Source organism: Falco punctatus (genome assembly GCF_963210335.1).
Source record: "Falco punctatus genome assembly, chromosome: Z".
Lineage (NCBI taxonomy): Eukaryota > Metazoa > Chordata > Aves > Falconiformes > Falconidae > Falco > Falco punctatus.
Window position 1 is genome coordinate 16782432 of NC_137586.1, and position 24521 is coordinate 16806952.

Below are 24521 nucleotides of genomic sequence, written 5' to 3' on the forward strand. Positions count from 1 at the left end.
TGTGACAAGAAGCAGTTTTCAGAATCTAAAGTCAGGTGAGTAGGAAGATATGTGACAGAATGAAGAAAAAAAGAAATTGAAGGGGTAAATGGTGTGTCTTTGAAAGGGAGTTTCATGTTGGTTGACTGAACTGAGAAAAAGAGAATATTTAGGGTACAGTATGGTCCTGATGTAACAGGAACAATTAGACTATTAAGTAACAGTTCTTGTCTTTTGTCTTTATTATTTTTTATGTGTTTTTAAATCTTACTTGTACATTTCATAAAACAGTTTTTATTTTTTAAAATGGAATATATGCTTTCTAAAGGAAAAAAATAGAACTGTAGCAGTGTTCTATAGTAGATCTTATATTTCATGTGTTCATTTGTCCCTTCTTTAAGATGTTCTTTGTTAAACTTTCATTTATGTCTTTCACCTTCTGCATTTGCCAGTCCCACTGGGAGAAGCCAGAGAAGTTTGGAGAAACACTTCAGATTTTTTCTTTTCCCCTCCCCCTTCCCCCAAATTTACAGTCTAATGAAACACAGATGCAGTCTCTTTTATAACGTATAAGTTTCTAACATGAAATCGAAGACTAAATAGGGAAAATATCTAGTAAGTGGGGAAACTATGTAATTATGTGACTGTCAGAGAGTTCTGCTTTTGGAAAACATTCATGTGATTGCTTCTGATCTGGCCACCCTTGCTCTTTTTCACTAAGTGACTAAATGGCCTGGGTATAGCTCTGAGTTAGTAACTAATAAATTATGCCCTGTCAAAACTCAGGTCCTACAGAATTGGCTTTCTCAAGCTATCTCTTAGTTCCTTGCCTCAGCCTGATGTGGCTATTGGCTATTGGGCAGCATTGCTGCAGAGCATTCAAAAAAGAAAAATCAGCTTCTTAAATCTGTGTAAAAGCTCCAGTCTAAAGAGCTAAATAGTCAGAAAGTTTTGGGTTAAGCAGGTTACAGCAGAAAGCCTTGTTTGTACTGCAACCAGAAATGGTTATAGTAGAACTCCTTTGACTTTAGAGAAGCCACAGGGAATTAGACAGTGGACATTCCCTGAGGAAATACCAAATAAAGGGTGTTTAACTCCTGTATGTACCATTGAAATCCTTGAATACCACCTATCCCTCATAAAACATATGTTTCACTTACATCCATCAACAGTGCACTGAGGCACTGATGCCATGTTGAATCCTGAAACTCCAAATGAAGGAAAACATCGCAGTAGCAAGGAAGCATCTGGCTGAGAAGTAATCCCAAGATCTGGACCACAGCAGGATCCTGCCAGTGGCTCAGAAAAGAAAAAACGCAGCAGAAGCAGTAACTCTTTGTAGTAAACTGAGAAGGCACAAAAGCTGTCCAGTAGCTAGCAACCAAGGCGATATCATTAAATGTAACCACAGTAGCTGAAAGCTGCGATGATGCCAGCTATGTAACCACAGCATCACAGCAGCTGGCAAGCAAGGCAGCACCAGCAAGGCAGGCTCTTCCAGCTGCGATTCCTTTTGATTGCCTGTTCACATGAACTACAAGAGAATGAGACAGATTTGGAATTTCTTAACTAGCCTGTTACCTGTATGGACATTACAGCTGTGTGCACTCATATCCTTCCTCAGCCACTGAGGAATGATGCCTACAACATATATAGCCTGGGGTACAATACAGGACTGCATATGTATAGGAATGGAGTGAGAGTTTTGGTGCTTGAAGCAGAAATTCATGTGTTTAAGAGAAAATGGTTAGTTAAACCTTTTTTCCCTCTTATATTTGAATAGCGTAATTACATCCATCATAAAAAACACAATGAATTCAATATATTCCAAGATCCATAGCTACAAAGAATAAGTCACTCATTTATTGACTTGTTCTCAGTATGGATAGTACAGTAAAAATTGCATCTGTTATGATTTCAGACAGAACTGTATCAAGATCATATTTCAAGAGGTGTGAAATCACGCAGCAAGGCCAAAACATCTTAATATATACTCATTATGAGTTTTTAAGATTCAATATTAGTAACCTTGTTAACAACTGAAAATAACACTTAAGCACAAACAGAATTAGAAACAAGTTTATTATCTTCAACCATCGTTCTCAGGCTGACATACATATACATGCATGCACTTGCCTAACTAAAAATTTCAAGCTGATTGTTTATGATATTAAAATATTGCAAGTAATATTTCTCATGTAGTTGAAAGGAAGCCTTAATATTTTGCAGGAATTAGTTTGACTTTGGCTAAGCAATTGGATTCATAAAATTCTGAAATCTAGGAAGGTTTAATCTTTGTTAAGGGTTGCTGGGATGAGGAGAACCCTTTGCCTGGAATAGCCAGAGGAAAAACGTGCAAGACTAAAAGAAGGAGTTGGGGAAAAAAAGTTGCGATGGATAATTCATTCACCAAAAAGCACAGATACAGTTTCAGTCAGAACTACTTCATAATTCATGCAAGAGGTAGGGAATAATTTTGGTTGAAAGTTTGTTACTTTTTTTTTTTCTGCAAATGCTTTCAGAAAAAATGAAGAAAATTTTTTTTCAGAAAAATGAAGGTCTCCAAATGAAATGTTTTACTGTTTCTTTTTGGAAAGACATTTTGTTTTGAAATTTGCTTGTAAAAATTTAAAGCTAAAACACAAAATAAAAGTTCTTTTGTTTCTTCCTCTGAGAGAGAGTTTGCTAAAAGGAAAAGAAAACTTCTTTTCTGTTTTGAGCTGCTTCAGATTTACTTTGAATTATTTTGTCCAGTTTGACCAGGGAAGTGAAAAGTCAGTTTGTCACACAGCTCAGCCTCTGAGAGGTCAGAAGCAGGTATTGTAGCTGTTATATAATATAATTACAAGTAATAAAATGAGAAAAATAAAAGACTGCAGTAGATGTACACCAGCTTTTTTTTTTTTTTTTTTTTTTTTTCTCCTAATGATGTGTGACTTGATTAACGCTATTTCTTTGACTAATAGTATTTTGTATCCTGGTTTACTCTGTGACTGAACATGTACTTTTCTTACATAAAAATGTTATGTCACATGAAATGTGTGTGCTATAATAAATACCTTACAATGAAATCTGCCAAGACTGATTGAAAAAGAAACAGTTCAAAATGAGGTTGAGAAAGTAATTCTGACCAGGATGTCCTATTTTGCTGGTTTGACTGCTCTGATTGAAAACATCTGTGAAGAAACAGCCTTTGCGTGATAGGCCCAGACAAAAATTAATAAGACGACATTGTGTTGACCTACTAAGCAAAAAGCACAGCAGCCCAATAACTACAAACAGACACAGTTATTTTACGGCTTTGTCAAAAACTCTCCCCCTCTCCTGCCTGAACTGTTGTGCAGTGGCTTCTTTTCCCTGTACATAAATTCCCCTGTGAAAATGTTCACCTTCCCAGACAATCTCACCTGTGAATGATTGCATCCTTTAACCCTAAGGTTACATTTTCTCCCAGTAGTTCACCAAAAGGGGCATTTTTTTCTGTTTTTTTTTTTGGTTTTTAACAGCTCAGTTGTTATATTATATAAACAAAGTTAGATGCAAGGGAGCTTTATCCCAAGTGCCAGAGCTTTAGAGGGTATACCCCAGTTATCTTCTGCTGGAGACCTCTGGTCACTATTATTTTCTACATCAGCATTATGTTATGCAACGAGTCAGGTTTAACACATGGGTTCTATAACTTGAATAAAATTACCAAGATATTTTAAGGACCCTGTAGTCTCAAGGGGTACATGAAATATACTTTTTACATAAGTAACACAAAATTTTTTATAGCATCAGAGTAGCTGTTAATCTGTTTCTAGTGTGCCTATGACTGAAGAACCTATTATTGCCTTTGTCTCTGCTTGAGACATTGCAAGTCTGCTGCTGGCGATATGGACATTCCGGCACTCTGGGCGCCATGTGTTTGACAATTTATTCCACTGAACTTGAACAATGTTTTTTTCATTATCTCTGTGTTTTACTAAAGTTTTGTATAGAACTGCCTAACCTGTCTCCTAATGATATTTACAGCAGACAAGAGTGTATCTCAAATGCCTTTTTCCAAGATAGCTGAACACCTGGATAGTATCAATCTTTTAATATAAATTCAAATTTTTAACTCTTTTGTTACTAGCTGTTATTTGAACCAACTAATTGTCAATATCAGGAGAATAAGACTAAACACATAGACAGCCATGACAGTTTCCAAGAGTAGTTTTCATATTCAAGTTATGTACTCATAGTACAGGGAACCAAATCAAATTGTTTCAGGATTTTAAGTATTAACCTCATTGTCAAATAGTCTATTCAATTTATGACTTCTTTTTTCAATTTCTAAATTTTGAATTTGATTGGTCTAATAGTTTCCATATTGAAGGTAGTTTCATAGTCTAAACAAAACAGGCATTTTCCCATGAAAAGAACACTAAAAAATTGAACAACATCCATCAGGCATGATGGAAACAGGAAGATGCAGTCCCTTTCCAATCACAGAGGCCGTGCAACCACGTGCCTGTTCCACACAAGACGGTACATGTGAAATTGGTTGGTGCTCAATAACAAAACTCAAGGTGCCAGTAAATATTAGCCTAAAACAGTCCAGTTGTCTGAGTCCTGTGAGTGATACGTGAATAAAGTGTCTTTTCTATTCTATTTTAAAAATTTCACTGTATTTTAAATACTGTGTGAGGCTGTAGTAAAAGGCTATGTTTTCAGATACCCGGCTCCTGCAAATATATTTGGGAGGACTGTGTTGGAGACAATAGGCTTTAATGTGCTCACAGAGAATTACGCGTTCAGGATTTCAGTTATATTCATTCATATTATGTATAGGAAAAATGTAATGTTGGAAAAAGGGCTTTAAAATGTATTCTATGTTTCAGTAGTTTCCTAGGCTTTGATGAGATGTAGTTGATCAGTCCTAATTAAAACCCCAAACATTACAGGAGAGTAGATAAAACAATAAATAAAAGAATAAGAATAATCCCTTTTCAATATTTTTTCTAATCTGTTTTCAGTTTGACAGTTACTGTAAAATCCAGAAGTGTTTTTGTTTTAGCAAAGTGATTTCAGATAATAAGTAGCATATACTGTATGTTTGACTGTAAGTTACTACACAGATTGAAGATACTGTTACTGCTGTCACTGCAACAGTAGCTCATGAAATAAATCTATGTTAACTCATCATGCTTACGCATGATATTGTGGCTATGCATTCAGATCTTTTTTCTGGCTTGGAAGACAGATCTCTGAATTGAAAAGCAACATTTAGACTCCTGTAGTGAAGATGTTTTACTTCTCTGATATTACACAAGAATTAGTTGGGCCAGGAGGGGAGTGATGGTGACTGTTTTATGGTGGCGATGCAGGGACCCAGCACTGAAATATCTTCCCCAGTGGAGCAGTGGGAGAGTCTGGAGTGGACTCTTCTGCATCTCAGATGCCCTTGTGTCTAAGTGGAGAATTAGGTCCTTCTTCAGGTAAAGTCTATCTGATCTAAACTGCCTAACACCAGGAAACTGTGTCCAAGAACATGTAGATAGGTTGTGAGGTTAGATGTGTAGCCTCTTGAGGAAGATGAAGCCTAGAAATGCCTTTCTTTTGCATTTCTTAACTTAGGTCCTTGTTCAGTGCAGCAACTTCAGTGTTATGCTCAACTTTCATCATTCCTGCTTTAACTGGCTGATGCTGTAACACAAATCCTAATGCCAGCTTGACAACTGAATCCCACTGACAGCTTTTGAAATGTCTTTCATTTCACAGAAACGAAATTTTTGACCAGCTCCAGTGATAAGTACAACAACAGCATCTGCCTATTCATTCCGCTCTTTCTTTTATGTCACTTGTGATAGAAAACTTTCACAGGCAATGAGTACAGCAAAATGCCAATGGGTTTCATTTACAGCTGATAAGCCTTACCTCTGGCTTCAGTGGGATTTCAGCACAGGATCATAGGATCATAGGATAATTCAGGTTGGAAGGCTTAAAGTTAACTGCAAGCTTAAGCTTAAATATTTAATTTTTTTTTTTTTTTTTTTTTTTTACTGTAAGCTTGTAGCATGTATATTTTGAGGTCTAAACAGTCTTCTGTGATACTCAGTGACACAAACATGTTTTGAAAATCTCAGCTTCCCACACGACCACCACATTGCAAAGCAGGAAGGCAAGGTCTGGAGAATTTATGAGAGTGGCTCGGATAACACAGGAAGCCATAACTAGAATGTAGCTCCTAACTTTTAATAATATTAACTCTCGACTCTGCTTTTGTCATGGTAATATCCATGGCTGTGGGAATGAGAACATGGATTCACTGATCACCAAACACATTTTTGATTATATAGCACTGTTAAGAATATTTGTTTCTAGTTTAGGATAAACAATAATAAATAAAGAGATGTTTTAAGGGTCACTTGTTTTTAATTTCTTGGAGGCATATATGCTTTTTTAATTGGCATACAGATAATTGTCATTAAAAAATCCAACTTAATTTAAAAGAAATACAAATATAGCCTGTAGAAGTATGGGGAGATCTTTTACCTCGGAAAAATGTGTTTATCTCTACAAAGAGTCTGGCCAATACAGCAAAACTAATGTATATTCTAAGTTAAAATGGTGGTATGGCATTTTTCATGACACAAATGAGCATTACGTGTGCATTATATGACAAATAAAGTATGGTGCTTCCAGCAGTCTGGTATTTCTACTTCTGGCAATAGTTTGACATTAACCAAGAGAGGAAAATACATCTTCCTGTAACTCCCAGGCTCTCTTATCTAAATTTTAATTTGGCCTCAGTCCAGGACTTAGTTAATGACCTCTGATGAGCTCACACTATGAAGCAGAAAAGACACAAATTCCATACACGCACTCTTACCCATTTCCCTTCAATTATATTATTTCTTGCCATTTCTGTAACTTTCCATGGTTGTATCAACACTGCACAATTTATCAACAGTATAGTTTAATTACAAGTTTTTATTAACAATGAATTGATATTGGAAACCCATGCTCGGGGGACACATAAAAATGGAAATTTTAGTTGTAATAACTGGGGAAAAATGTGTGAGATAAATTCTTTTTATGTGACATATTTTGTAGGGGGATTTCCTTTCATGTCTCATCAACTGCTAGTCAAAAAGTATTTTATAATATTAATAAAATATAACTGGAGAATATCTGATGACAGGAGTATTATTTTCCTAAACCATAAGCTAAACTTAGTATTTTAATATCATCACCTATGGTGGGTACATTAAGATATCTTATACCTTTTTCATTCACACGCCAAGCTTCCTTTTTTCTATTCCCTCTTATTATTCAAGTAAGATTCTGGTTTAATTTAATCCAAAGCAGTATGTTTTTAAATTACCTGAGAAAGCTATTAATCTGCAGTAGTTGAGTTGATCTGAATTAGCTGAGAGACCTACTCTAAATCAGTATTTTTCAACAGTGAGGTGGTAACATCTCTGGGGAGACTTAAGTTTTGTAACAAAGACTCAAGAAGAACCTAGGAAAACAAAAACAAAAAAAAAGTTTTTCTTTCTTATTAGGTCTTTTTCTTCTGGGACCTACTAAAGTTTGAACTATTTATTGAATATCCTGTAAGCATTTTGGTTTCTTTGTCCCGAGTGCAAGAGAACAGCTCGCTAGTTGCTGCGTGCTTCCTGGGGCGAGTGAACAGTAGACCTGGTTGGTAGGGGAGCTGTTCTTTCAGTTCTTGACTGGGATGGCCACCTCCTCCACTTGTGCATGGTGGAGGGAGATTTGAAGATGAAAGCAGGACTGCGAACTGTCAGGGGCTTTGGGGGTTTGGTGGTATGTTGAAGACACCAGCCTTATGCTGTGATCAGGAATACTGAACATTCACACAGCCACCATGGCATGAGTCTCATTCACTTCATGCTATTTCTTCCAGTGCTGGGCATTGTGCTACAAATATACTGGGCTTTAGTAGGTCCCTCACAGGCTTTCCTAAATAAACAAAACCTGCATTTTGGTTGGAAAGTTGGATGACTTGCAAGAAACTTTTCTGACTGGTAAGGACTGGATTATCCCTGGTCCAGAGATACTGGGTTAGTATCTATTCTGCAAGCCCCTCTGCATCTTCTATGTCACTGCCTATGAAAGAAAACCCCTAAATCTCTGGGTGCATGTATTTCCCTGAATGTTTGCTTAGATAAATTAGTTTCCCTGTTTATGCAGTAGGAAGAATTTTTATAAACTCTTTATCAGTTGATATTACTGCCACAAATTTTAAGAAGAATCCTCTGCCCATGGTAGTGTCCAAGAAATAAATGTATTTTATGCTCCAATTTTTTCTCTTTTTAATGACTTCTGTTATTTGCTGGCTAAGATACTAGAAATCAGAGGCTATTTTACCCTGCGGGCAAACAGTGAAGGTAGAGTCCTTGTCCTTGACATTCCCAAGTTAGAGGCAAACAAGGACAGAAGTACTCATTTAAGCACTGGTAGCAGCAAGCTTAACAATGGAAGGGGGAAAAAAATGGATGCATCAGTGTAATTACAGTAGATTAAAAAGACATGGAATTTATTAGTCATGGAAAAATCCCAGCTTCCAACTCTGGAGGAGACAGTTTCTGGAAGGCTATTTTTGTGATATGATTGACTTTGAAAATGAATCCACAATGCTTTGAGAATCATCTGGAGGCAAGAAGAGCAAATGCATTCAAACTATAATAGATAAATGTTGGGAATAGATGTCATTTGTAACTAGCACTTCCAACATTTTCTGAAAAGCCCCACTACCTGGGAGTTACTGTGGTTGCCTTCCCTTCTGCAGGCTAAGAAAACAGGCAGTGCACTGCTTTCTTTTGCATCTGGCATGGGAGTAGTGGGGCTGTGCAGAGGGACTGGATAAGGTGTAGAGGAAGAAAATGGAATAGGACAGATGACACCAGAAAAGTAGCAAGAAACCTAAAATTACAAGTACAGATGATCAAGATAAGCACAGGTCTACCCTAATACCTATAAGGTGATGTAAGCTTGGTGACTGTGCAGCTTTCTCTCTCCCTGCCATATACTCAGATTTGCATCTGCTCCTACCTGAGCTCTTAAGTTAGGCTGTTCCCTCCAAGTCAGCTCCTCTGTCTATCGTACCACCTGTTTACTTGGGACTTTGTGGAACAGTGGAAAATTTGATCTTAATGAATTTTTCCACTGGGTAATGGTTTCCTCTTTTATGACTACAAGTGTATTCAAGTAGTGAGAATAATAATGCTTGTGCACAAAGGGCTTGACTTCCCTCTCATTAGAGAGTCTTAACTCATCAGAGCTTTGAGAAATTTTATAACCTGTTGTGTGTGTGGTGCTTCATCAACAGAATTCATGTTCATTGATTAAATGACGCAAGAAATCGACGTGTTTTACAAACAGTTTTAACAGTTTTGAAGGGAGAAAAATACTTTGACCAACACAATGAAAATATCAGCCATTACAAGTCCAACGCACTAATTAAATAACATGTTCTTCTCTGTGTGAAAAATAAGAGGCCTGATTTTGCAGTGACTTATTTAAATATTTCACTCTTGTAACTGTCTTGACCTTGAGAGAATTTTATGAGGTTCATACGTGACCAAAATATGCTTGAAGTTGAACGATTTTTTTTACTTCTGTGATGAGAAGGACTGGGAGAGACAAAACCCTTTATGAAGCTGATATATGTTTCAGGCATCTTAGGACAAACAGCAAAATTTAAAAGCAGGGATGTTTATTATAATGTTTCCAATCTTAAGTTGCAGGGTCCTACCAAAAGCTTTGAAACTGTCAACATGGCCCCTTATAAGTTTATTACTTGCCTATGAACTGGCATGTGTTTTAGATTTGTTAGAGGAAGTTTTCTAATGTACACTTTCAGTGTTTCTCTACTGTAAACAACTCTTAAATACAGAAAGCTGTACTGTGAGCCAAGCTGGACTTTTACTGGGTCAACTGCAGAACCAAGTCTGACCTTCAATCTCTGACTCCAATTAGTCACAGAACTAATTTATTTTTCATTTTCCAGGCCATTTGTCTTCTTGGAAACCACAGTGACTTATATGATTCCAAGAGCTGCACTTGGAAAAAATTATTGTAGTGTGTTCAACTGTATTTAGTTTTAACATGTGTTCATACCAGTGATTTATACATTACAAAAGGCGCTAGTTTATTTGAATTAGAAGACTTGGTGGCTCTGTTAGTGTTTGTGTCTGGAATATGTTCTTTTCAGGATGAATGTAGTTTGATTTTGATCTTTGTTATGGTTTCCTAAGCATAGGTATGCAGGTATACTGGAGCACAGGTCAGGTTGTTGTGTTTTAGCTATTTGGCCAAATTTTCTGCTGCTCTATATCGTGAACAGCACTGCAGGAATTTTTTAAGAATGCAGTTTCTATGAATTTGCACTAAATTTAAATGCATCTGCTTTTCAGTGAAAGAAGTTGTATTTGTGCCTATTGGAGTTACAATTAGCTGTATGATTTTCCCCATTTAGCAAATCATAGGCTGTGGTATACCAGCACTATTTTTTCACTACTGAAGAAGAATTACATTTCCTTTGTGGTGCAGTACTGTGTACACATAATTGCCATGAACAATAACTAGAATTATGCACATTGCTTGTCATGAAGTAGGGTAAATAATAATCTCTAAATCTTTTTCTCACTCCTTATATTCTAGATAATATAGATGATATATACTTACACACATGAAAGGCAAAAGTCCAAGTTAGCAGTGGAAGTTTAGACAATTATAACAAAGAAGAACAAAATCTTTGGAAAGAGATAGTTGCTAGAGTATGCTCAGTAACACGTCAAATTTCAGGATGTCCCAGGGACTGGCATCTTGCATCCATACAGTTTCTTCTAGGTAGCTTGTACTTAAACTGAGGCCCAAGCAGGTGTATTTCTCTCCTGTCTTGGACTGCAGAGGACAAAACCACAGACACAGGTCAGGGAGAATCACAGCATATTCCTGTAATGTAGACGTAGTCTCACTCTCCTTCAACTGAAACAGCTTTAGCACTATATCCTCGTCTTAGGTTAAGCTACTGGCTATCTTCTAGCAAGGAAGAACGAGGTTGGGAATCATGCCTCCCCATGAAAACGTTCTGTCTTTGAGTCATTCCTACAGCTATGATGTACCGACCTTTTTGAAGGTCACATTTGCAAGCACATGATTTCTCCATTCCTAATTAGAAATCCATTGCTCATATCCACGATATGAAGACACATGCACTAACACATGGTGATTTTCATAAATCTATGAAAAAATACGATTTGAAAACATATCTTCTTGAATGGCAGTGATTTATATATTAATTCTATTTGTGTCAAGCTATTTAAAGTTTGGGGTTTTTGTTTTCTAGTGCTAATCTTGGAACACAATGTCCAGGGAGACAGACAGCGGAAGAATTTTGAGGTTGATTTCTAAAAGCCTCCCAATTTCCCTGTTGGTAGTGGCTGTGGGATTTTTTGGAAGCTGTATGGAATGCACTTTTTACAGTTTTCCAGTGAAACATCCAGTATGGGTACTCTCAGAGCCCTTAATTCTGTCTAGATTAGCAGCCAAACCTTCTCTCACTTTGATATTTTAAGCTCACTGGAGCTTCAGCTGGTAGAAGCAAATGACATACTGCGTCATATCTCTTTAAGTCATTTTAGCAATCATATGAAAAACACAGTACTGCTTATGTTTTCTTGAGAAAAAGGAAAGAAAAGAAAGCTTATTTGTACACAGTAGCAAGTCAGTAGGAGGACTTGACCTTGGAGTTCTTCAGATGGGCAGTGGAAACAGGCTAATTATAAACTGTCAGTGGAAAAATAGCTTATATGATTTAATGTTTTAGATATTCTGCAGAAAGCAGTGGCTCAGAATCTCACTGGTGATCTAGCGCCCTTGAGAGACTTATTTCCCATTGCACAGACATTGTGGTAGTCTGATGTAAGGATGTCTTTGAGGATTTTTTTGTAAGTCCTGTTGTGAGAGACATGCTAGGATGGAACTGAAACCCAGGAGCCTGCTGTGCTGTGACTGCACTTTGCAGCACTGGAGACTCTGGGAGGCCTTGAGGCCAACAGGGAAATCCAGGTGCTTGCTCTGAGGTATGAGTGAAAGGCAAAGTCTCAGAGGCTTTGAGTCATAAAAGTAGGTCTGGAGGAGCTTGGTTATCTCACTTCCCTCCTCGCAAGCTTTGCTATAGCTTTTGCTATAGGTCTACCCATGCAGTATATACACCATGCATATAACACGTATCCATTCTCGTCCATTTAGAACACATATCAGTTTACTGGACTTAGAAAATCAACTAAAACCCTAAAGCTAATATGTAAAGTCTACTGGAAGTCTAAATAAGCAGGAAAATGTTTGAATGGATGGTATAGAAAACAAAATGTCATAGAGGATTTTCAGAGACAATGAGAAGAAAAAGTAAGTGACTCCAAGAGAAAATTTGGGAAAAAAACCCCTTATGGATGGCTCAGGATGCTTAAAACTGCAGATTCATTGTACTAGAAAACTGGTAATTTATGCAAAAATCAGTGTGAAACAATGAAATATCGTATGAATTTCCTTTACCAAGTAGAGCCACACCTGGGCATTGCATTAAGGACCAAAGACTTTAGATGAAAGGTTTGGAAAATAATTTGTTTTCTATAATGAAGCATAGAAACTTCTGGCAAACCATTTCTGGATAATGACAATAAGATCATTGTGAATGCTTTTCCCTGGAATATACTTCTAAAAATCTAATTAAAAGGTTTTGCTGTTTCCACCTTTAGATCTGTATTTAGATATGTATTAGATGTATGAAAGAGGTAACCGGTCATCACATCCCTTATTTCTAATGCCTTTTACATATGACCCTTCACTCCATAAATGCCTGTAAGTTGAGCTTCAGTGTCCAAGGTGTGAAGCCTGCTTTCTTTGTTTAAAGTTTCACAGAATTGTTTATTTTCTTTTTCCATTCTTGCTGTCATTATTAGCGCACTTTTTGAGGTCAGTGGACTCCAGGATACAGAAAGGAGAAATCTCTGGCTGATTCCTAAAGATGCTGACCACCTGTTTTATCACAAATATAAAAAAGAAATGCAGGGATTCTTCATGTTTCAGATAATAAGAAGTCATTGATTTTATGCCATTTGCTAAAGCACTGAATAGTTTCCATAATTTCCCACACAGTTATGGTCAGCCAGTCAATGTGAGAGAAGAGTAATATATTAAAGGGAAAAAAAAAGAATAAGCACTAAAGGAACCATGAAGAAAAGTGCAAATCAAAGTGCAGAACAGGGAACAAACACCCCAAAACAACAGGAGAAAAATAATAAAAAAAACAATCCAAAGAAGAAGAAGGAAATAATAAGAAGGGGGGTGGTGGTGGGTGGTGTGTGGGGTGGTGTTACAGAAGTAGTATGTGGAGAGAGAGGAACATTATTTACAGAATATGGAAATACACGCTAGGCAGACATACAACTTTGGCTTAACAGCAAGAGAGCCTGAGGCCTGACTCGGTGTTGGATTCATATACCTCCCATATTGCTCAAAACTCAGAGCCTGAATTTACTAGCTCAATCTGCATTTAATATTTAGGTTATCGAGACTGCAACAATGAATCCTCTTATTCTCAAACCAGACGCAGGGCTGTGGCACAGCTCTGTTCCCACTTAGCAAGGCGGTGCAGTCATGGACCTAGTTTCAGTCCACACTGGGATGAGATCAAGTCGCTAAGTTTGGAATGATATCTTAGCTCATCTGTTCCTCAGTTCTGGATCATTTATATCCAGGGTTTTAGTTTGTGTTCTGTCATCTTTTTTTCTGTCCATTGCCCCTTTGATTATTGCTATTAAGTCTGGGGACTGGGCTGGGTTGGGTTGTATCCATACTCACTTCCATTACTGGCAAATCTTTAATCATTTCTCTCCAAAAACAGATGGAAATATTTGTTTATTACAGTCTTATGACAGGAATCTTACAGAAAATAAATTAATTTTACTTTAGAGTGCCAGTAGGAAGGAGAGTAGACATCAATAAATGAAAAACCTTCATGCTACTCCCAAATAATGGTGTATTAAAACTCCAGAGGGGAGTGGACCGCTTGTTATAGTGGGTTTTTTCCACCTTGAAAAAAAAATGCATCTTTTTCCATGGTTTCCAGTCATAACTGCACTTTCCCCAACTCTTATGGTTGATTTTCTCATTGATGCACACCAAAAAGAGGATCTTGGATTGAAAGAGGCTTCTAAACTTACTTTAAAGCCTATTTTGCAATAATTTATTGGACTGATCATCAGCCACAGAAAAAAATGCATCTCCAGCTAATCCTTATTGGTTATTCTATAGTGTAGAAGGGGCTGAGATTAAAGCTGTTGGTTATAAAACAGTGCACTTACTGAAGAAAACAATTTTGTTCAGATTTAGTAGAACTACTAACTTAGTTCTTCTCTGTAATGTACTTTTTTTTCTTTAGGATGCTGGAGCAGTTCTGAGTAGCAGACCTAAGGTAGTATCCCTGTAGATACAACTGAGCTGGAGAGAAATATGTAGTAGAAAGATTCCTCTGAGATTTATATGTGGGTTGTTGTTAAACTGGATTTGTTATTTACAGGGTAAGCTACCAGTTATTCTGTTTTCTGTTAACACACAGGGCTGTTTTCCGAGCAAAGAAATCTTTATTTGCATTTGTCATTAGTGTCTGAAATAAAACAATTCCAGTTAGTTACTACTGTTGCTGCTGGCAAGAAAACTACTTTTACAAGCCATCCAAGTAAGTATAATAGTAATATCTTCCTGAGGTTTGCTGCTCAATACACCTTTACCTTATTTAACACTGGGGCAATGCCAATTGGGACCACCCATTCTTGGAAATATAAAGGACCAGCACAGATTGGAAAAATGTTGACTGTTGAATCATCATGTGGAATATGCTGTTCCAGTTCCTCAGGGCAACACTTACAGCAACCCACACGGGATGTTGGGCTGCAGAGAGAAGCCTTGAGCCTGTCTGTGGCCCTGATTCAGGACAACATTTTTATTCAGAAATGGTCCTTAAGTGTATTCTAATAGTTAGCATGTGTTTTAAAGCCTTTTGACTTCAGTGGCTTTTAGACACACTCATAAGGTCTTGTGGGCTAAGCCAGTAGACACCATCATTCCCTGAAGAATTTTACGAAGTTTATGCAACCCTCTGCCAGCCTTTCCCAGCTGCTTATTTTCAGTTACTTTGTCTTACTGCACTTCTGCAGTGACATAAAAGCTACTACTGTGTGTTCAATTACACAGATATAAAAGTGTTACAATTGATTTATACCCTGTAGGAAGGCAAATAAGCTTACTGAAATGAAAGGATCCCTATTAGTGGGATATCAATACAGCTTTTGCTTAAAATAATCCCATTCATCTGAAAAGCTATCTCAGGACAAAATGTGTATGCAGACCAACAAGGCCTTGGTTTCAAGCAGAAATTATGAGGTCACTTAATTGGATTCATAGACTTTTCACTCCTGCTGGGAACTTAATAGAAAGCACCCTTCTTTGGTTTAGCTTTCTGGTATTTTTAATAGGTTCCAGCTCTAGAATAAATAGCAACTCTCATATTACTTAATATGTTATCAGGATATGAAGCTACTGACAATTCTGACAATCTATATCAGTGAATCTAGCATTTGGGTATTTAAATTTCGTCTGTTAGATATAAATATGGGTAAAACAAAATATTGGACAGGAAGAAATCAGCGGATTAATGTGCCAGTGCCCCATTTAATAACTAAGGCTATTTGGAGGGAAAGAATTGTTTACATAAAGTAATCCAAAGAAGATAAGAATGATGCTCATTCCTGTGCAGAAAAGCAATCACTGTCTCACAAAGTCACATAGGATCTGTCTAAAAAAAGTTGCATTAACTTTTGGAAGATGTTTCATAGTATGCAGGCTCTTTTCATAGCACTGTTTATAAACAGACTTTAGTGGGGTTCTGATTTTCCTTGTGGATATAAATTTCTTCTATGAGATGACTATGTCGGTGCTGGCTTTAAGATTTGTAAAATTTTAAATCTGGGACTTCTGTAAATATTTCTTGGTCTAGCTAAATGAGGGTTATATACAAAATCCCCAGCACATTAATCCATTCTAATAAACCCTCTCAGACTTTAGCAATAAATGGGAAGTCTATTGAAACACCAATGCAGCACTTTTCCAGAGAAAGTCAATGAGATGAAGGACTCATCATGTCTGGAAAAGCCCTGGACATTTACATGAGTTTTAAGAACTTCAGAATTGCACCTGCTTAAGCTAAAACATTTTGAAAGAACTCAGTGTCATGTTTTGATGCATAAACCATTGTCAAAGTTCAGGATTCAAGATGAAATCTAGTATTACATATGATTATCCGACACCTGCCTATACTGAAATTCTTATACCTTTCTTTGGTATTTACATCTGGTATTTACAACCATTACAGATAAAGTATTGACCTCTAAGTCTTGACTAGCAGAACAACTGAATGGCAGATGTTGGGATTGCTTTGAAAGCGTTTATAATGGTTATATTTTCAAAAGTATTTCCCATGCTAAGAAGTATGAATATATGTGAATGTACAGGTAGAGAAGAGTGTGTTACTGGGCTATTCTGTTGTGTTGAGTTTTGAGATTGTTTTAACACCCTTTATTAGGGGTGTTTATTATGGATGTTGGTTCTTTGTATTTGACTAAGTGACATAATGCCATAAAGATTATCATTTGGCATGAAATCATGCCATATTTGATTATGAGGGAAAAATATATATTCTACAAGTTAGTAGGGTTTCCTTTTGCTTTTTCTTCTTGGAGTAACTGTACAATTTTATGTATCTGTGACTGAAATAATGTATCCTCAACTTCTTTATGAAAAAACATTGAAGTAGTGAAAATACAGTAAAAAAAATACAGAAAAAACCCCAGTGACCCAAGCCACTAAATCATATTGAATTCCACACTGTAACTTTTAAAAATGGAGTCACTTAAACACACAATCTTTTCCTGAAGGGGAGATATTTCCCCGCATGTGCTAACACTGCTAGGAACACTCCAAGACAAAAGGAACCCTATGTTCTTGCTGATATTTTTAATGTTTCTCTGACTACAGAGACTGTAGCATGGGACAGAAATATCATGTAGCTAGAGAGCTCCAGGTAGCGGTGAAGAGGTACTAATGCTGTGGCTGGATGGAAAACTTGGGGAACAGACTGCAGTTCACATGATTTTCTAAGTCAGTTTATGTTGGTGACAAAGACTCAAGAACAGATACTCTTTGTGTATCACATCTAAAGGGCACATTGCAGATTTTGCTTAACTCTCTTTGTATTAGTTCTACAAATCTTATTTTGTCCATGCATAAAAGGGTCCTTTGCCCAAGACTTAAACCCAGCAGGAGACAATGAGGTATTTTATTATTCTCTCAGCACCTTAATTCTCTCCCTATATTTCCAAGGGAACAAATCATGGAACAAACATGTGCAAATAACACAAGATCCACATAAAAGGGCACCAAGCATCCTGTTTGTGAATAGTTGTCATGTAGTTGCAGCCAGCTGCCAGCATGTAATGATGATGTATGCTTTGGCTACCATTTGCTTGGCTTACTTGACTTTGGCTCTTAATCCTGCCTAGATGGAACGATTGGGCTGCTTTCAAAAAACATGGCACTCAAAATGGAGGAGTTGTTAATGCTTTTCCTAATCTGTCCATCAGCTGAAGAGCTCTGATCAATTTGGTTCTAACACTGGTCAACAAAACTCACAGATAGCATAGATGGGCAGTCAGAGGCAGCTCCAAGATTTGTGTTTGGGATGAAGTAGCAGCAGCCACACCAGGTAGTCATGCTGAATTCTCTGTTGTGGATACAGCAACTTTGATTAAGGGGGAATTTGACAAAGATTCTTTATTTTGCCTAAAAGTGTAATAGAAAGTACAGAGAAGAAAAAATTCTGACGAAGAGGATGTGCCATTGGTAATCTAGGCTGAGAACCAGTGAAATTCTGTTTGCATGAGGCCTCTGCTTAAATGGCCAAAAATAGTTACATGCAATTACCAAGTTTTCAGCTGAATAATTTGGCAGGGTTATGAAACATGTGCAGAGGCTTTCCATCACCTCATGTGGTCTTTGTGCTTGTGAAGGGTGAGAAATGCTTAAATGGAAACAGTCCTGATGTATGGGTTCTCTGCTGGACCAGCATTTTTAACTTAGTTTCCAATGGTCAATTACTTTTGTGTTGGGAAGTTTTGCTAATTAATTCCTAGCCAACATGGCTTCTCAGTTTACAAAAGCAAGCAAACAAAACAAAAAACCCAAAAACCTTCCTAAAGGGAGTGTTACAAATTAAAAAAAAAACACCCAACAACCAAACACAACACAAACCAACAACTCTTTACAATGTCTTATAAAGTCCAAGTGTTGTTTCTGTAATTAAAAGGCCTTGGGAAAGACACGTTCCATCTATGCAGCAGAGCAACACAGTATGTCTGTTACTGAACTCTCTGTGACCCATACATAAAGTACCTAGAGTACTGTACCAGGCAATCTGACCTAAAAATAACATCTACAGCATGTATAATACATTTTAACTGTGATCTGAATATGTATGGAGTAAAAGGACCTGTGGTCCTTATTATTTTATTTTATTTTTTGTAGCATGGAGAATATAAGAATTCCTCAGAGTTAAAAATTACGATTTTAAAGGCTTCAAGATGTCTCACTAGATTTTTTTTTTCTTGGACATAAGCCAAACAACATAAGTGGTTCTGGTTTTTAAATGTATGTAATTTCCACTTCCTTAGGCTTTTTTAAGTCCCCTCTTTCCCATCATTTTAAAATAAAAAGTGCAAAATCTTCCTCTCCCTTCTGTTGCAAAAGTAATTATAAAAACCCCAGTTCCAAATTCCCCAGCTCAGCTTCCTATTAAATTTAAATGGACAGTTATAAAAAAATCAATATAACATCATTATTTTCGGACAGAATACTGGGCCGAATGTAGCAGATTTGTAGAATTTCATCTGCACATGTGTGTCTTTGGTGTATAATTTTAATGAGTAGAAGTCTCCACTGTATAGGTAATTAAGATGTTCTTTCAATTCTCTTTCCATAAACCATTGACTGGCCACCTAATGGGGAGCCTCTAAGTCAGCATTCTTAGGCTAGGACTCCAAGTCTCATTCTGTTAAGCAAAATATGTGAAGAGCCAGTCCAGTTTCCTGTTTAGGAAGAAATTCCATTTAAAAATTCATTCACATAAAATTTTATGAATAGGAGTTACTGAGAGACTGAGGTATTACTGAAAAACTACTGTAAGATTCCTTTTTTCCATATTGGAAGACCCCAAGTAGGATATCTAATTAAGCCCCCAATGAAAAAACATTTAAGATTTTCTCCTCTTAGAATACGCAAGAACTGTCATGATTTCGGGAGGATTTTTTCCCACTTGCAAGAAAAACTATTTCTTCAAGGAGCTGAGGAAACGTGTCATTTGCAGTGATTTTTAAGTCAGCTACCTTCATTAGCATCTACTTAACTACAGGGTGTTTTTAAGAAAAAACTAGAACAAAATACTCAAGCGCTGCTGTACTTTGGAAATGGCTTATATGAAGCCGCTTAGATTTGTCACTCAAGGTTCTCTTCTGGGTGCCGCCTTGCAATGTGCAAGAAAGTGATACACTGTGAGAAGTCAAGGCAGATACCACATGTAATATTTACTTACTAGACTAATACAGTATAGTCATAATTCTTTATATTGCAACAACTAACTGGGGAAAGAATAAGATAAGCTTATAGTTAAATACCTGAAAATATACGACCCATAAGAAGGGTTAAATAAAACCAGCAAGCAATAAGAGAGTGAAAACCAAGTATCAAAAGTTAATCAAAATTAGAGGAGTGGCATTATAGAATCATAGATAAGTCTGATTTACTATTTTTTAATAATAATTCATAAAAAATTTACTGAAAATAGGTTTTGGTACTGTTCTTGGTTGTTGTAATTCCAAAGACTACTATGAAAAGCTTAAAATGCTGAGTTACAGCTCTCATACCCTTTTCCAGCTGAAAACCGGAACAATCATTATTTCACTTTTTCTTTTTAAAGAATTCTTTCTCTTCCCCTAAGAATTCTTTAAAAATGTAAGAGAAAATATTTGGTCTCAGTTTTGTATAAGTTCAATTGGAAAGTTATAGAATTATTTTAATATAATATCACTGTTTTCTGATCAATTTCTAGACTAACTGTATCAGATAACATAATTTGAAAATTTAAAACACAGACTCTCTTCTTGGAAATAACATAAAAAATTTCAGATAAATCAAGTATTTTACTTGTTCTTTAAAAATGTTGAAACTGTTGAGCAATACTCTGTATAACCTCTTTATAATATTCAACTTTTTTAAGATTTGGAAGTAAAGACAGGAGGAATAGAAGGTAATACAGAAGAACATGTTTGGTTGAAATTAGAGGCATAACCTGTGATGACTTCAGTAGTGCTGAAGCTAATATATAAATCACTGTTTGGTTTCTAGACAAATGAAGAGAAAAATATCTTTCCAGATAATACGATATAAATTACTCTTTTTAGCAAGCCAAAAATTTACAGGTGTATTTTCAATTAAAAAAATAATCAAATGCCAATGCATCATTAATTCATGTAATAAAAAACGCATAATCTGAAATGTCACCTACTTTAAACTAATTTTTTTTTTTTTTTCATGGAGGATGGAGATCAACCGAACTACCCAAGAAAATCACTATATAATCCATGGTTACATTTCTCCTTTTTTGTTTGATAACACATATTTCAAGACTTTTCTTTCCTAGAACTCTACATTCCAGAACTTTTTTATTTTTATTTCTCCTTGCATTTTTAGTTGTTTCTTTGATTTCTGAACAAAGAGCTATTTAAATTTCCTGATGGTTTGGTGGTAGGCTGTTCCAGGTTTTTGTAAAGCTAGTTTGGTTTTTTGGGGACATAACAAGCCCTTTCAGGCTTGCAAGCATGAACAGCTTGAATAGCCAAAAGGCAATTAATTACCTCAAGATGAGAAGGCCTTTTTCACTAGCATTTGAAAATTTAGCAAATAAAGTAATTAACTTTCATCTTGCTGTCAATCCACTTGAACCTAGGAACTAATTTAGGGTCTTAAACTAAATAATTGTTCTTGTTGATTGCTTCTGACTAGACATACACGAGCACTAAATATGTCCTGGGAGTAATTACCCTTATGATGACTAGTTTCAGACTTTGCATTCAGTAGGTTCTTACTCTTGTTGCAGTATTGGGAAAATTAGGGTCTACTAAACACTGGCACTGATCAAAGTAAGCAAGTGTGATAGAGTGTGGCAGGATGATCTCAAGGTATTGGAGCTCGTGTGACTTTCTGTAAGTTCCCCAAGTGCCTCTCCCTTGTTTTGGGTGAAACACCAAATGCACCTCTGTGCATACTGGCACAGAGGATTAGTAGTAAACACCTGTATGGGAGATACTTGACAGCAGATCTAAATATAAGTGAAAGTATATAAAGAACTGGCTTTTACAAAAAGGCATTTTAAGGTTGCCCTACCAATCCTTATTCACCTGAATTACAGGGTGAAGTTAATAGAAGATAACTATATTTTAATGTGAAAAAAATTGTTCCAAAATTGCCTAAGTTGAGAAATGAGACTGCTCAAAGCTGATAATTTTTTAGACTAAAATAAAAATTCATTATTACATTGCTGAGGTCAGTGAGGTTGTTCTTCATCTCATTTCCATATGCTACACTTGCTGTAATATGCCTTAGATAGGGGCCTGGTTCTGCAAGCTGGAGGAAATTCTGCTGTAAAGTATGGATTGGCAACTAGTATGTGGTGTTGTGTGGGGAATAAAGGGCCCTTGTTTTCCTACTGAGCTTTGCCTCTGATCTGTTAAACATCCTTGGGTAATGTCCTTTAGGCCTGCAAACCAGTATTTCTCTTCCCACACCTGGCTAATATGCTTAACTCCTTCTTAGGTGTTTAAACTGCTAATAAGGCAATGGAGTGTATGAGGCATGGGGATTCACCATGCCTGACATAGTTTAAGTGCAAATGTATCGAGCCTTGCAACAGCAGGAACAATATTAGAGAACATAATGAGCACTGTTTATTACATTCGATAGAATATGTAACAAAATGAACAATAGTTCTCTTCAGTCAAGCAGGAGTATTTACACATATGAGTTTGAAGGATTATCATTCAAGTCTGATTACAAAATATAAAACAAACATGCTGACAGAATGCCCTGTCCACTTTGCCTATGCAGTAAGTTACTTGAAAGGTTTTCAACAATTATTTGTGTTAGAGATGGCTTTTGAAACGCATTGTTCTCCTTTTAGTGTTTAAATGCTTCAGATATTCCTTGGACAAGTGCAGATAATTAAAGCGAAGATTTCCCAGAGTCTCATGAAAGCACACTTGTCAGGCAATCTTTACTATTATTTTAATCTCCATTGTTTCACAGATTGTTTATGTTAATCTTCTCCTGTCCTTTTTACTGTTCCAGGCAATTTTGTGGCAGAATTGAAAGTGGAGGAGACTGAGACAGACAGCATGAGGCATGACAGCCGCTTGAGCTCTCCTAGCCTGTGCATGGTTTTATGTGCTTCTAATTATCAATGTGTGGGAGTTTTGTCAAAAAAGCTGGGCGTGTGGTTCCTTTTGTTCTACTGTGTCTGTTGTGGTTTATATTCTAAATGGGACACAAATGTGATTTATAGTGCGTGGCATGATGCAGTTAGGGAAAATTGGTCTTTTCCAGGCAACACAAACATGAGCAGGAGAAAGAGTGCACGTGAACAGCATGTTCCTCTCAGTGGAGAAGAAAAACTCCACTAAAGCTCGCAGAGATGGAGGAGAGTAAACAACGTGTGAGAAGTCCTCCTCAAAAGAACAAGAAAAATGCCAATGGCTTACTTCCACTGCATCTAAAAATACATACCCTTGAAAAGCAGAGCTGTGAGACATTAAAGATAACAGTCTTTCAGCAGAATCTTGTTGAACTGTGAAAAACACCATGACAGCATGGAAAGTGCTGTACACTCTCCAGCCAAACACACACCACAGGTTACCTTCCAGTGAGCCCAACACTGGGCAGCACAGCTCAAAGCAGTGCTGCAGGAAGATTCACATGGGGTTCTGTCCTGCACCCTAGTAATGCGGAAAAATTGTTTCCAGGCTTGCAGTCACCCCATAAGACAGGAGGATGCAGTACTGTGACAGGTATGAAAATGTCATGGATAAGTTCTGTGATCTGGGAAAGGTAAAGCACCAGAGAAATATGCCCAGTCCTTTTCAAAAAACCCCACAGAAATTCTTATGATTTATTCCTTCTCATGACAGGTTACTAACGAAGTACACTTCACACTTAGTTTTATGAAAATAAAGTATGCAGAGAAATATCTGAGCACTTGTTCTTTATACAACTGCAGTTTCCTAATATATAGTCTCAGAACAACTGAAGAAACATGAAAGGAAAACTAATGGAACACACTGGTTTTCCTTCCTCTAATTAAATGGTAGATTGCTTTGCACTAGGGCACAGTGCCTAAAGTGCAAGCTTTTAGTGCAGAGGTGATCATCCCAATGAATGTTTTGGAAAGGGCCAGCCTGCTCCTACTTCTAAGGATGCTGTAATGCATAGTGACTTTAAACTCCCTCAAAAAGACATAACTTAATCTGATTATTTTACTACTGGTACAAAGAGTAATAGACAACGTATGAACCTGAAATGAAACGCAGAGATGATTTGTGAAAAGAATGAATACATGGATATGTAATCAAAGACAAAAGTAGGAAGTAAAGTTTTAATTAAAAGCAGTTCTTCTGAAGGTAGCACTTTGTAGCAAATGCTTGAACTCTACAAAGCTCAGCCAGTGGGTGGCAAGTTGTTTACAGAGACATTTTTTTCTCTCTTTAATGAAGTCTGATCTTGCATTGGATTAAAAAAATCTTCAGGGTGTTTGGATTCTCACTGGACTGCCTGTTTGGGAATGACAGGACTGAATCTATGGATAACTCCCAGCCCTGGTAACACTACAGACCCCGGTTCCTAAATTCTTTAGCTCAGAGCAAAGGAAAAAGAGAATAAAGAGAAATGTGGTTCCCAATGAAAATGGATTTTTGAGTTTGGCAGTAAAAAAATAAACAAGCAATGCTAGAAGTATACATTTTCTGCAATCTGCATCATATTTGCATATGGGAAAAGGCAGGAGAACAGTTTGGTGGTTAGAACAGAGAGGGAAGTGAAAACCTATGTGAGGGAATGTAGAAATTTTTCAAGGCACTTTAGTGTATGTTTGTGACCCTAAACACAGACCTGCTCTTTAGCACCAGAAATATCTGCAAAGACCTCCTAGAATTTTGCTCAGATCTTTGTTTCAGCTGTCCTCTACTTCATTCCACAAACACACAACAAAATGCTGTGCTATGACAAGAAAACTAAAACCACTTCTGCCTCAGGGTATGCATGCTTTATTTTACTGGATTATATTGTTTCGTTCCTGACTTTTCATCCACTTAAACTGTTCACAAAACACT